Consider the following 13,809-nt stretch of genomic DNA (forward strand, 5'->3'; position numbering starts at 1 on the left):
CTTTTTTGGACGTGGCCAACATGTGCCATATATGGAGAAAATTTTGACCACAAAGCCTATAGGTAGCTTGAAATACATTATCACAGCGAGAGAAACACATTTTCTCATTTTAGCTGTAACTCCACAGCAATGCTTCTCAGCCACCTGACACTGTGGCACATAGAACAGGATGCGAAGCTGTCATGCACAATTAGAATGAGCCTCCTGGCACCTTCCGCTGGCTCAATATGACACGCCGTATCATGCTTTACTTATAATGTGTTTGAGAGCGAATAAAGTGCATTTTCGAACAATGGTTGTGTGTGACAAGCAATAAAGCGCTTCACACTAAATGTGTTCCATAAGTGCCAAAACGCGCTTCGGAGGCCTTTTCTGAGCGAGTGGAGTGCTTTTTTGGACGTGGTACACATGTACCATATATGGAGAAAATTTTGACCACAAAGCCTATAGGTAGCTTGAAATACATTATCACAGCGAGAGAAACACATTTTCTCATTTTAGCTGTAACTCCACAGCAGTGCTTCTCAGCCACCTGAAACTGTGGCACATAGAACAGGATGCGAAGCTGCGTCATGCACACTTAGAATGAGCCTCCTGGCACCTTTCGCTGGCTCAATATGACACGCCGTATCATGCTTTACTCATAATGTGTTTGAGAGCGAATAAAGTGCATTTTCGAACAATGGTTGTGTGTGACAAGCAATAAAGCGCATCACACTAAATGTGTTCCATAAGTGCCAAAACGCGCTTCGGAGGCCTTTTCTGAGCGAGTGGAGTGCTTTTTTGGACGTGTCACACATGTGCCATATATGGAGAAAATTTTGACCACAAAGCCTATAGGAAGCTTGAAATACATTATCACAGCGAGAGAAACACATTTTCTCATTTTAGCTGTAACTCCACAGCAGTGCTTCTCAGCCACCTGAAACTGTGACACATAGAACAGGATGCGAAGCTGCGTCATGCACACTTAGAATGAGCCTCCTGGCACCTTCCGCTGGCTCAATATGACACGCCGTATCATGCTTTACTTATAATGTGTTTGAGAGCGAATAAAGTGCATTTTCGAACAATGGTTGTGTGTGACAAGCAATAAAGCGCATCACACTAAATGTGTTCCATACGTGCCAAAACGCGCTTCGGAGGCCTTTTCTGAGCGAGTGGAGTGCTTTTTTGGACGTGGTACACATGTACCATATATGGAGAAAATTTTGACCACAAAGCCTATAGGTAGCTTGAAATACATTATCACAGCGAGAGAAACACATTTTCTCATTTTAGCTGTAACTCCACAGCAGTGCTTCTCAGCCACCTGACACTGTGGCACATAGAACAGGATGCGAAGCTGTCAGGCACACTTGAAATGAGCCTCCTTGCACCTTCCGCTGGCTCAATATGACACGCCGTATCATGCTTTACTTATAATGTGTTTGAGAGCGAATAAAGTGCATTTTCGAACAATGGTTGTGTGTGACAAGCAATAAAGCGCATCACACTAAATGTGTTCCATAAGTGCCAAAACGCGCTTCGGAGGCCTTTTCTGAGCGAGTGGAGTGCTTTTTTGGACGTGGTACACATGTACCATATATGGAGAAAATTTTGACCACAAAGCCTATAGGTAGCTTGAAATACATTATCACAGCGAGAGAAACACATTTTCTCATTTTAGCTGTAACTCCACAACAGTGCTTCTCAGCCATCTGAAACTGTGGCACATAGAACAGGATGCGAAGCTGCGTCAGGCACACTTGAAATGAGCCTCCTGGCACCTTCCGCTGGCTCAATATGACACGCCGTATCATGCTTTACTTATAATGTGTTTGAGAGCGAATAAAGTGCATTTTCGAACAATGGTTGTGTATGACAAGCAATAAAGCGCATCACACTAAATGTGTTCCATAAGTGCCAAAACGCGCTTCGGAGGCCTTTTCTGAGCGAGTGGAGTGCTTTTTTGGACGTGGCAAACATGTGCCATATATGGAGAAAATTTTGACCACAAAGCCTATAGGAAGCTTGAAATACATTATCACAGCGAGAGAAACACATTTTCTCATTTTAGCTGTAACTCCACAGCAGTGCTTCTCAGCCACCTGAAACTGTGGCACATAGAACAGGATGCGAAGCTGTCAGGCACACTTGAAATGAGCCTCCTTGCACCTTCGCTGGCTCAATATGACACACCGTATCATGCTTTACTTATAATGTGTTTGAGAGCGAATAAAGTGCATCTTCGAACAATGGTTGTGTGTGACAAGCAATAAAGCGCATCACACTAAATGTGTTCCATAAGTGCCAAAACGCGCTTCGGAGGCCTTTTCTGAGCGAGTGGAGTGCTTTTTTGGACGTGGCAAACATGTGCCATATATGGAGAAAATTTTGACCACAAAGCCTATAGGTAGCTTGAAATACATTATCACAGCGAGAGAAACACATTTTCTCATTTTAGCTGTAACTCCACAGCAGTGCTTCTCAGCCACCTGAAACTGTGGCACATAGAACAGGATGCGAAGCTGCGTCAGGCACACTTGGAATGAGCCTCCTGGCACCTTCCGCTGGCTCAATATGACACGCCGTATTATGCTATACTTATAATGTGTTTGAGAGCGAATAAAGTGCATTTTCGAACAATGGTTGTGTGTGACAAGCAATAAGCGCATCACACTAAATGTGTTCCATAAGTGCCAAAACGCGCTTCGGAGGCCTTTTCTGAGCGAGTGGAGTGCTTTTTTGGACGTGGTACACATGTACCATATATGGAGAAAATTTTGACCACAAAGCCTATAGGTAGCTTGAAATACATTATCACAGCGAGAGAAACACATTTTCTCATTTTAGCTGTAACTCCACAGCAATGCTTCTCAGCCACCTGACACTGTGGCACATAGAACAGGATGCGAAGCTGTCAGGCACACTTGAAATGAGCCTCCTTGCACCTTCGCTGGCTCAATATGACACGCCGTATCATGCTTTACTTATAATGTGTTTGAGAGCGAATAAAGTGCATTTTCGAACAATGGTTGTGTGTGACAAGCAATAAAGCGCATCACACTAAATGTGTTCCATAAGTGCCAAAACGCGCTTCGGAGGCCTTTTCTGAGCGAGTGGGGTGCTTTTTTGGACGTGGCAAACATGTGCCATATATGGAGAAAATTTTGACCACAAAGCCTATAGGTAGCTTGAAATACATTATCACAGCGAGAGAAACACATTTTCTCATTTTAGCTGTAACTCCACAGCAGTGCTTCTCAGCCACCTGAAACTGTGGCACATAGAACAGGATGCGAAGCTGCGTCAGGCACACTTGGAATGAGCCTCCTGGCACCTTCCGCTGGCTCAATATGACACGCCGTATTATGCTATACTTATAATGTGTTTGAGAGCGAATAAAGTGCATTTTCGAACAATGGTTGTGTGTGACAAGCAATAAGCGCATCACACTAAATGTGTTCCATAAGTGCCAAAACGCGCTTCGGAGGCCTTTTCTGAGCGAGTGGAGTGCTTTTTTGGACGTGGCACACATGTGCCATATATGGAGAAAATTTTGACCACAAAGCCTATAGGAAGCTTGAAATACATTATCACAGCGAGAGAAACACATTTTCTCATTTTAGCTGTAACTCCACAGCAGTGCTTCTCAGCCACCTGAAACTGTAGCACATAGAACAGGATGCGAAGCTGCGTCAGGCACACTTAGAATGAGCCTCCTGGCACCTTCCGCTGGCTCAATATGACACGCCGTATCATGCTTTACTTATAATGTGTTTGAGAGCGAATAAAGTGCATTTTCGAACAATGGTTGTGTGTGACAAGCAATAAAGCGCATCACACTAAATGTGTTCCATAAGTGCCAAAACGCGCTTCGGAGGCCTTTTCTGAGCGAGTGGAGTGCTTTTTTGGACGTGGCACACATGTGCCATATATGGCGGAAATTTTGACCACAAAGCCTATAGGTAGCTTGAAATACATTATCACAGCGAGAGAAACACATTTTCTCATTTTAGCTGTAACTCCACAACAGTGCTTCTCAGCCACCTGAAACTGTGGCACATAGAACAGGATGCGAAGCTGCGTCAGGCACACTTGAAATGAGCCCCCTGGCACCTTTCGCTGGCTCAATATGACACGCCGTATCATGCTTTACTCATAATGTGTTTGAGAGCGAATAAAGTGCATTTTCGAACAATGGTTGTGTGTGACAAGCAATAAAGCACATCACACTAAATGTGTTCCATACGTGCCAAAACGCGCTTCGGAGGCCTTTTCTGAGCGAGTGGAGTGCTTTTTTGGACGTGGCACACATGTGCCATATATGGAGAAAATTTTGACCACAAAGCCTATAGGAAGCTTGAAATACATTATCACAGCGAGAGAAACACATTTTCTCATTTTAGCTGTAACTCCACAGCAGTGCTTCTCAGCCACCTGACACTGTGGCACATAGAACAGGATGCGAAGCTGTCAGGCACACTTGAAATGAGCCTCCTTGCACCTGCCGCTGGCTCAATATGACACGCCGTATCATGCTTTACTTATAATGTGTTTGAGAGCGAATAAAGTGCATTTTCGAACAATGGTTGTGTGTGACAAGCAATAAAGCACATCACACTAAATGTGTTCCATAAGTGCCAAAACGCGCTTCGGAGGCCTTTTCTGAGCGTGTGGAGTGCTTTTTTGGACGTGGCACACATGTGCCATATATGGAGGAAATTTTGACCACAAAGCCTATAGGTAGCTTGAAATACATTATCACAGCGAGAGAAACACATTTTCTCATTTTAGCTGTAACTCCACAACAGTGCTTCTCAGCCACCTGAAACTGTGGCACATAGAACAGGATGCGAAGCTGCGTCAGGCACACTTAGAATGAGCCTCCTGGCACCTTCCGCTGGCTCAATATGACACGCCGTATCATGCTTTACTTATAATGTGTTTGAGAGCGAATAATGTGCATTTTCGAACAATGGTTGTGTGTGACAAGCAATAAAGCGCATCACACTAAATGTGTTCCATAAGTGCCAAAACGCGCTTCGGAGGCCTTTTCTGAGCGAGTGGAGTGCTTTTTTGGACGTGGCACACATGTGCCATATATGGCGGAAATTTTGACCACAAAGCCTATAGGTAGCTTGAAATACATTATCACAGCGAGAGAAACACATTTTCTCATTTTAGCTGTAACTCCACAGCAGTGCTTCTCAGCCACCTGACACTGTGGCACATAGAACAGGATGCGAAGCTGTCAGGCACACTTGAAATGAGCCTCCTTGCACCTTCCGCTGGCTCAATATGACACGCCGTATCATGCTTTACTTATAATGTGTTTGAGAGCGAATAAAGTGCATTTTCGAACAATGGTTGTGTGTGACAAGCAATAAAGCGCATCACACTAAATGTGTTCCATACGTGCCAAAACGCGCTTCGGAGGCTTTTTCTGAGCGAGTGGAGTGCTTTTTTGGACGTGTCACACATGTACCATATATGGAGAAAATTTTGACCACAAAGCCTATAGGTAGCTTGAAATACATTATCACAGCGAGAGAAACACATTTTCTCATTTTAGCTGTAACTCCACAACAGTGCTTCTCAGCCATCTGAAACTGTGGCACATAGAACAGGATGCGAAGCTGCGTCAGGCACACTTGAAATGAGCCTCCTGGCACCTTCCGCTGGCTCAATATGACACGCCGTATTATGCTATACTTATAATGTGTTTGAGAGCGAATAAAGTGCATTTTCGAACAATGGTTGTGTGTGACAAGCAATAAGCGCATCACACTAAATGTGTTCCATAAGTGCCAAAACGCGCTTCGGAGGCCTTTTCTGAGCGAGTGGAGTGCTTTTTTGGACGTGGCACACATGTGCCATATATGGAGAAAATTTTGACCACAAAGCCTATAGGAAGCTTGAAATACATTATCACAGCGAGAGAAACACATTTTCTCATTTTAGCTGTAACTCCACAGCAGTGCTTCTCAGCCACCTGAAACTGTGGCACATAGAACAGGATGCGAAGCTGTCAGGCACACTTGAAATGAGCCTCCTTGCACCTTCCGCTGGCTCAATATGACACGCCGTATCATGCTTTACTCATAATGTGTTTGAGAGCGAATAAAGTGCATTTTCGAACAATGGTTGTGTGTGACAAGCAATAAAGCACATCACACTAAATGTGTTCCATAAGTGCCAAAACGCGCTTCGGAGGCCTTTTCTGAGCGAGTGGAGTGCTTTTTTGGACGTGGCAAACATGTGCCATATATGGAGAAAATTTTGACCACAAAGCCTCTAGGTAGCTTGAAATACATTATCACAGCGAGAGAAACACATTTTCTCATTTTAGCTGTAACTCCACAACAGTGCTTCTCAGCCACCTGAAACTGTGGCACATAGAACAGGATGCGAAGCTGCGTCAGGCACACTTGAAATGAGCCCCCTGGCACCTTTCGCTGGCTCAATATGACACGCCGTATCATGCTTTACTCATAATGTGTTTGAGAGCGAATAAAGTGCATTTTCGAACAATGGTTGTGTGTGACAAGCAAATAAAGCGCATCACACTAAATGTGTTCCATAAGTACCAAAACGCGCTTCGGAGAACTTTTCTGAGCGAGTGGAGTGCTTTTTTGGACGTGGCACACATGTGCCATATATGGAGAAAATTTTGACCACAAAGCCTACAGGTAGCTTGAAATACATTATCACAGCGAGGGAAACACATTTTCTCATTTTAGCTGTAACTCCACAACAGTGTTTCTCAGCCACCTGAAACTGTGGCACATAGAACAGGAGGCGAAGCTGCGTCAGGCACACTTGAAAAGAGCCCCCTGGCACCTTTCGCTGGCTCAATATGACACGCCGTATCATGCTTTACTCATAATGTGTTTGAGAGCGAATAAAGTGCATTTTCGAACAATGGTTGTGTGTGACAAGCAATAAAGCACATCACACTAAATGTGTTCCATACGTGCCAAAACGCGCTTCGGAGGCCTTTTCTGAGCGAGTGGAGTGCTTTTTTGGACGTGTCACACATGTGCCATATATGGAGAAAATTTTGACCACAAAGCCTATAGGTAGCTTGAAATACATTATCACAGCGAGAGAAACACATTTTCTCATTTTAGCTGTAACTCCACAACAGTGCTTCTCAGCCACCTGACACTGTGGCACATAGAACAGGATGCGAAGCTGCGTCAGGCACACTGGAAATGAGCCTAATGGCACCTTCCGCTGGCTCAATATGACACGCCGTATCATGCTTTACTTATAATGTGTTTAAGAGCGAATAAAGTGCATTTTCGAACAATGGTTGTGTGTGACAAGCAATAAAGCGCATCACACTAAATGTGTTCCATAAGTGCCAAAACGCGCTTCGGAGGCCTTTTCTGAGCGAGTGGAGTGCTTTTTTGGACGTGTCACACATGTGCCATATATGGAGAAAATTTTGACCACAAAGCCTATAGGAAGCTTGAAATACATTATCACAGCGAGAGAAACACATTTTCTCATTTTAGCTGTAACTCCACAGCAGTGCTTCTTAGCCACCTGAAACTGTGACACATAGAACAGGATGCGAAGCTGCGTCAGGCACACTTGCAATGAGCCTCCTGGCACCTTCCGCTGGCTCAATATGACACGCCGTATCATGCTTTACTTATAATGTGTTTGAGAGCGAATAAAGTGCATTTTCGAACAATGGTTGTGTGTGACAAGCAATAAAGCACATCACACTAAATGTGTTCCATACGTGCCAAAACGCGCTTCGGAGGCCTTTTCTGAGCGAGTGGAGTGCTTTTTTGGACGTGTCACACATGTGCAATATATGGAGAAAATTTTGACCACAAAGCCTATAGGAAGCTTGAAATACATTATCACAGCGAGAGAAACACATTTTCTCATTTTAGCTGTAACTCCACAGCAGTGCTTCTCAGCCACCTGAAACTGTGGCACATAGAACAGGATGCGAAGCTGCGTCATGCACACTTAGAATGAGCCTCCTGGCACCTTCCGCTGGCTCAATATGACACGCCGTATCATGCTTTACTTATAATGTGTTTGAGAGCGAATAAAGTGCATTTTCGAACAATGGTTGTGTGTGACAAGCAATAAAGCGCATCACACTAAATGTGTTCCATAAGTGCCAAAACGCGCTTCGGAGGCCTTTTCTGAGCGAGTGGAGTGCTTTTTTGGACGTGTCACACATGTGCCATATATGGAGAAAATTTTGACCACAAAGCCTATAGGAAGCTTGAAATACATTATCACAGCGAGAGAAACACATTTTCTCATTTTAGCTGTAACTCCACAGCAGTGCTTCTCAGCCACCTGAAACTGTGGCACATAGAACAGGATGCGAAGCTGCGTCATGCACACTTAGAATGAGCCTCCTGGCACCTTCCGCTGGCTCAATATGACACGCCGTATCATGCTTTACTTATAATGTGTTTGAGAGCGAATAAAGTGCATTTTCGAACAATGGTTGTGTGTGACAAGCAATAAAGCGCATCACACTAAATGTGTTCCATACGTGCCAAAACGCGCTTCGGAGGCCTTTTCTGAGCGAGTGGAGTGCTTTTTTGGACGTGGTACACATGTACCATATATGGAGAAAATTTTGACCACAAAGCCTATAGGTAGCTTGAAATACATTATCACAGCGAGAGAAACACATTTTCTCATTTTAGCTGTAACTCCACAGCAGTGCTTCTCAGCCACCTGACACTGTGGCACATAGAACAGGATGCGAAGCTGTCAGGCACACTTGAAATGAGCCTCCTTGCACCTTCCGCTGGCTCAATATGACACGCCGTATCATGCTTTACTTATAATGTGTTTGAGAGCGAATAAAGTGCATTTTCGAACAATGGTTGTGTGTGACAAGCAATAAAGCGCATCACACTAAATGTGTTCCATACGTGCCAAAACGCGCTTCGGAGGCTTTTTCTGAGCGAGTGGAGTGCTTTTTTGGACGTGTCACACATGTACCATATATGGAGAAAATTTTGACCACAAAGCCTATAGGTAGCTTGAAATACATTATCACAGCGAGAGAAACACATTTTCTCATTTTAGCTGTAACTCCACAGCAGTGCTCAGCCACCTGAAACTGTGGCACATAGAACAGGATGCGAAGCTGTCAGGCACACTTGAAATGAGCCTCCTTGCACCTTCCGCTGGCTCAATATGACACGCCGTATCATGCTTTACTTATAATGTGTTTGAGAGCGAATAAAGTGCATTTTCGAACAATGGTTGTGTGTGACAAGCAATAAGCGCATCACACTAAATGTGTTCCATAAGTGCCAAAACGCGCTTCGGAGGCCTTTTCTGAGCGAGTGGAGTGCTTTTTTGGACGTGGCACACATGTGCCATATATGGAGAAAATTTTGACCACAAAGCCTATAGGAAGCTTGAAATACATTATCACAGCGAGAGAAACACATTTTCTCATTTTAGCTGTAACTCCACAGCAGTGCTTCTCAGCCACCTGAAACTGTGGCACATAGAACAGGATGCGAAGCTGCGTCAGGCACACTTAGAATGAGCCCCCTGGCACCTTCCGCTGGCTCAATATGACACGCCGTATCATGCTTTACTCATAATGTGTTTGAGAGCGAATAAAGTGCATTTTCGAACAATGGTTGTGTGTGACAAGCAATAAAGCGCATCACACTAAATGTGTTCCATAAGTGCCAAAACGCGCTTCGGAGGCCTTTTCTGAGCGAGTGGAGTGCTTTTTTGGACGTGATACACATGTGCCATATATGGAGAAAATTTGACCACAAAGCCTATAGAGAGCTTGAAATACATTATCACAGCGAGAGAAACACATTTTCTCATTTTAGCTGTAACTCCACAACAGTGATTCTCAGCCACCTGAAACTGTGGCACATAGAACAGGATGCGAAGCTGCGTCAGGCACACTTAGAATGAGCCCCCTGGCACCTTCCGCTGGCTCAATATGACACGCCGTATCATGCTTTACTCATAATGTGTTTGAGAGCGAATAAAGTGCATTTTCGAAAAACGGTTGTGTGTGACAAGCAATAAAGCACATCAAACTAAATGTGTTCCATAAGTGCCAAAACGCGCTTCGGAGGCCTTTTCTGAGCGAGTGGAGTGCTTGTTTGGACGTGGCACACATGTGCCATATATGGAGAAATTTTGACCTCAAAGCCTATAGAGAGCTTGAAATACATTATCACAGCGAGAGAAACACATTTTCTCATTTTAGCTGTAACTCCACAACAGTGCTTCTCAGCCACCTGAAACTGTGGCACATAGAACAGGAGGCGAAGCTGCGTCAGGCACACTTGAAATGAGCCTCCTGGCACCTCCCGCTGGCTCAATATGACACGCCGTATCATGCTTTACTTATAATGTGTTTGAGAGCGAATAAAGTGCATTTTCGAACAATGGTTGTGTGTGACAAGCAATAAAGCACATCACACTAAATGTGTTCCATACGTGCCAAAACGCGCTTCGGAGGCCTTTTCTGAGCGAGTGGAGTGCTTTTTTTCACCTGTCACACATGTGCCATATATGGAGAAAATTTTGACCACAAAGCCTATAGGTAGCTTGAAATACATTATCACAGCGAGAGAAACACATTTTCTCATTTTAGCTGTAACTCCACAGCAGTGCTTCTCAGCCACCTGAAACTGTGGCACCTAGAACAGGATGCGAAGCTGCGTAAGGCACACTTGAAATGAGCCTCCTGGCACCTTCCGCTGGCTCAATATGACACGCCGTATCATGCTTTACTTATAATGTGTTTGAGAGCGAATAAATTGCATTTTCGAACAATGGTTGTGTGTGACAAGAAATAAAGCGCATCACACTAAATGTGTTCCATAAGTGCCAAAACGCGCTTCGGAGGCCTTTTCTGAGCGAGTGGAGTGCTTTTTTGGACGTGTCACACATGTGCCATATATGGAGAAAATTTTGACCACAAAGCCTATAGGAAGCTTGAAATACATTATCACAGCGAGAGAAACACATTTTCTCATTTTAGCTGTAACTCCACAGCAGTGCTTCTCAGCCACCTGACACTGTGGCACATAGAACAGGATGCGAAGCTGCGTCAGGCACACTTGGAATGAGCCCCCTGGCACCTTCCACTGGCTTTTCTCATTTTAGCTGTAACTCCACAGCAGTGCTTCTCAGCCACCTGAAACTGTGGCACATAGAACAGGATGCGAAGCTGCGTCAGGCACACTTAGAATGAGCCCCCTGGTACCTTCCGCTGGCTCAATATGACACGCCGTATCATGCTTTACTTATAATGTGTTTGAGAGCGAATAAAGTGCATTTTCGAACAATGGTTGTGTGTGACAAGCAATAAAGCGCATCACACTAAATGTGTTCCATAAGTGCCAAAACGCGCTTCGGAGGCCTTTTCTGAGCGAGTGGAGTGCTTTTTTGGACGTGGCACACATGTGCCATATATGGAGACAATTTTGACCACAAAGCCTATAGGTAGCTTGAAATACATTATCACAGCGAGAGAAACACATTTTCTCATTTTAGCTGTAACTCCACAGCAGTGCTTCTCAGCCACCTGAAACTGTGGCACATAGAACAGGATGCGAAGCTGCGTCAGGCACACTTAGAATGAGCCCCCTGGCACCTTCCGTTGGCTCAATATGACACGCCGTATCATGCTTTACTCATAATGTGTTTGAGAGCGAATAAAGTGCATTTTTGAACAATAGTTGTGTGTGACAAGCAATAAAGCGCATCACACTAAATGTGTTCCATAAGTGCCAAAACGCGCTTCGGAGGCCTTTTCTGAGCGAGTGGAGTGCTTTTTTGGACGTGGCACACATGTGCCATATATGGAGAAAATTTTGACCACAAAGTCTATAGGTAGCTTGAAATACATTATCACAGCGAGAGAAACACATTTTCTCATTTTAGCTGTAACTCCACAACAGTGCTTCTCAGCCACCTGAAACTGTGGCACATAGAACAGGATGCGAAGCTGCGTCAGGCACACTTGCAATGAGCCTCCTGGCACCTTCCGCTGGCTCAATATGACACGCCGTATCATGCTTTACTTATAATGTGTTTGAGAGCGAATAAAGTGCATTTTCGAACAATGGTTGTGTGTGAGAAGCAATAAAGCGCATCACACTAAATGTGTTCCATTAGTGCCAAAACGCGCTTCGGAGGCCTTTTCTGAGCGAGTGGAGTGCTTTTTTGGACGTGGCACACATGTGCCATATATGGAGAAAATTTTGACCACAAAGCCTATAGGTAGCTTGAAATACATTATCACAGCGAGAGAAACACATTTTCTTATTTTAGCTGTAACTCCACAGCAGTGCTTCTCAGCCACCTGAAACTGTGGCACCTAGAACAGGATGCGAAGCTGCGTCAGGCACACTTGGAATGAGCCCCCTGGCACCTTCCACTGGCTTTTCTCATTTTAGCTGTAACTCCACAGCAGTGCTTTTCAGCCACCTGAAACTGTGGCACCTAGAACAGGATGCGAAGCTGCGTAAGGCACACTTGAAATGAGCCTCCTGGGACCTTCCGCTGGCTCAATATGACACGCCGTATCATGCTTTACTTATAATGTGTTTGAGAGCGAATAAATTGCATTTTCGAACAATGGTTGTGTGTGACAAGAAATAAAGCGCATCACACTAAATGTGTTCCATAAGTGCCAAAACGCGCTTCGGAGGCCTTTTCTGAACGAGTGGAGTGCTTTTTTGGACGTGGCACACATGTGCCATATATGGAGAAAATTTTGAGCACAAAGCTTATAGGTAGCTTGAAATACATTATCACAGCGAGAGAAACACATTTTCTTATTTTAGCTGTAACTCCACAGCAGTGCTTCTCAGCCACCTGAAACTGTGGCACCTAGAACAGGATGCGAAGCTGCGTCAGGCACACTTGGAATGAGCCCCCTGGCACCTTCCACTGGCTTTTCTCATTTTAGCTGTAACTCCACAGCAGTGCTTCTCAGCCACCTGAAACTGTGGCACATAGAACAGGATGCGAAGCTGCGTCAGGCACACTTAGAATGAGCCCCCTGGTACCTTCCGCTGGCTTTTCTCATTTTAGCTGTAACTCCACAGCAGTGCTTTTCAGCCACCTGAAACTGTGGCACCTAGAACAGGATGCGAAGCTGCGTAAGGCACACTTGAAATGAGCCTCCTGGGACCTTCCGCTGGCTCAATATGACACGCCGTATCATGCTTTACTTATAATGTGTTTGAGAGCGAATAAATTGCATTTTCGAACAATGGTTGTGTGTGACAAGAAATAAAGCGCATCACACTAAATGTGTTCCATAAGTGCCAAAACGCGCTTCGGAGGCCTTTTCTGAACGAGTGGAGTGCTTTTTTGGACGTGGCACACATGTGCCATATATGGAGAAAATTTTGAGCACAAAGCCTATAGGTAGCTTGAAATACATTATCACAGCGAGAGAAACACATTTTCTCATTTTAGCTGTAACTCCACAACAGTGCTTCTCAGCCACCTGAAACTGTGGCACATAGAACAGGATGCGAAGCTGCGTCAGGCACACTTGCAATGAGCCTCCTGGCACCTTCCGCTGGCTCAATATGACACGCCGTATCATGCTTTACTTATAATGTGTTTGAGAGCGAATAAAGTGCATTTTCGAACAATGGTTGTGTGTGAGAAGCAATAAAGCGCATCACACTAAATGTGTTCCATTAGTGCCAAAACGCGCTTCGGAGGCCTTTTCTGAGCGAGTGGAGTGCTTTTTTGGACGTGGCACACATGTGCCATATATGGAGAAAATTTTGACCACAAAGCCTATAGGTAGCTTGAAATACA

The sequence above is a fragment of the Doryrhamphus excisus genome, linkage group LG15 (assembly GCF_037039965.1).
Source record: "Doryrhamphus excisus strain RoL-2023G ecotype Guam linkage group LG15, RoL_Dexc_Guam_v1.1, whole genome shotgun sequence".
Lineage (NCBI taxonomy): Eukaryota > Metazoa > Chordata > Actinopteri > Syngnathiformes > Syngnathidae > Doryrhamphus > Doryrhamphus excisus.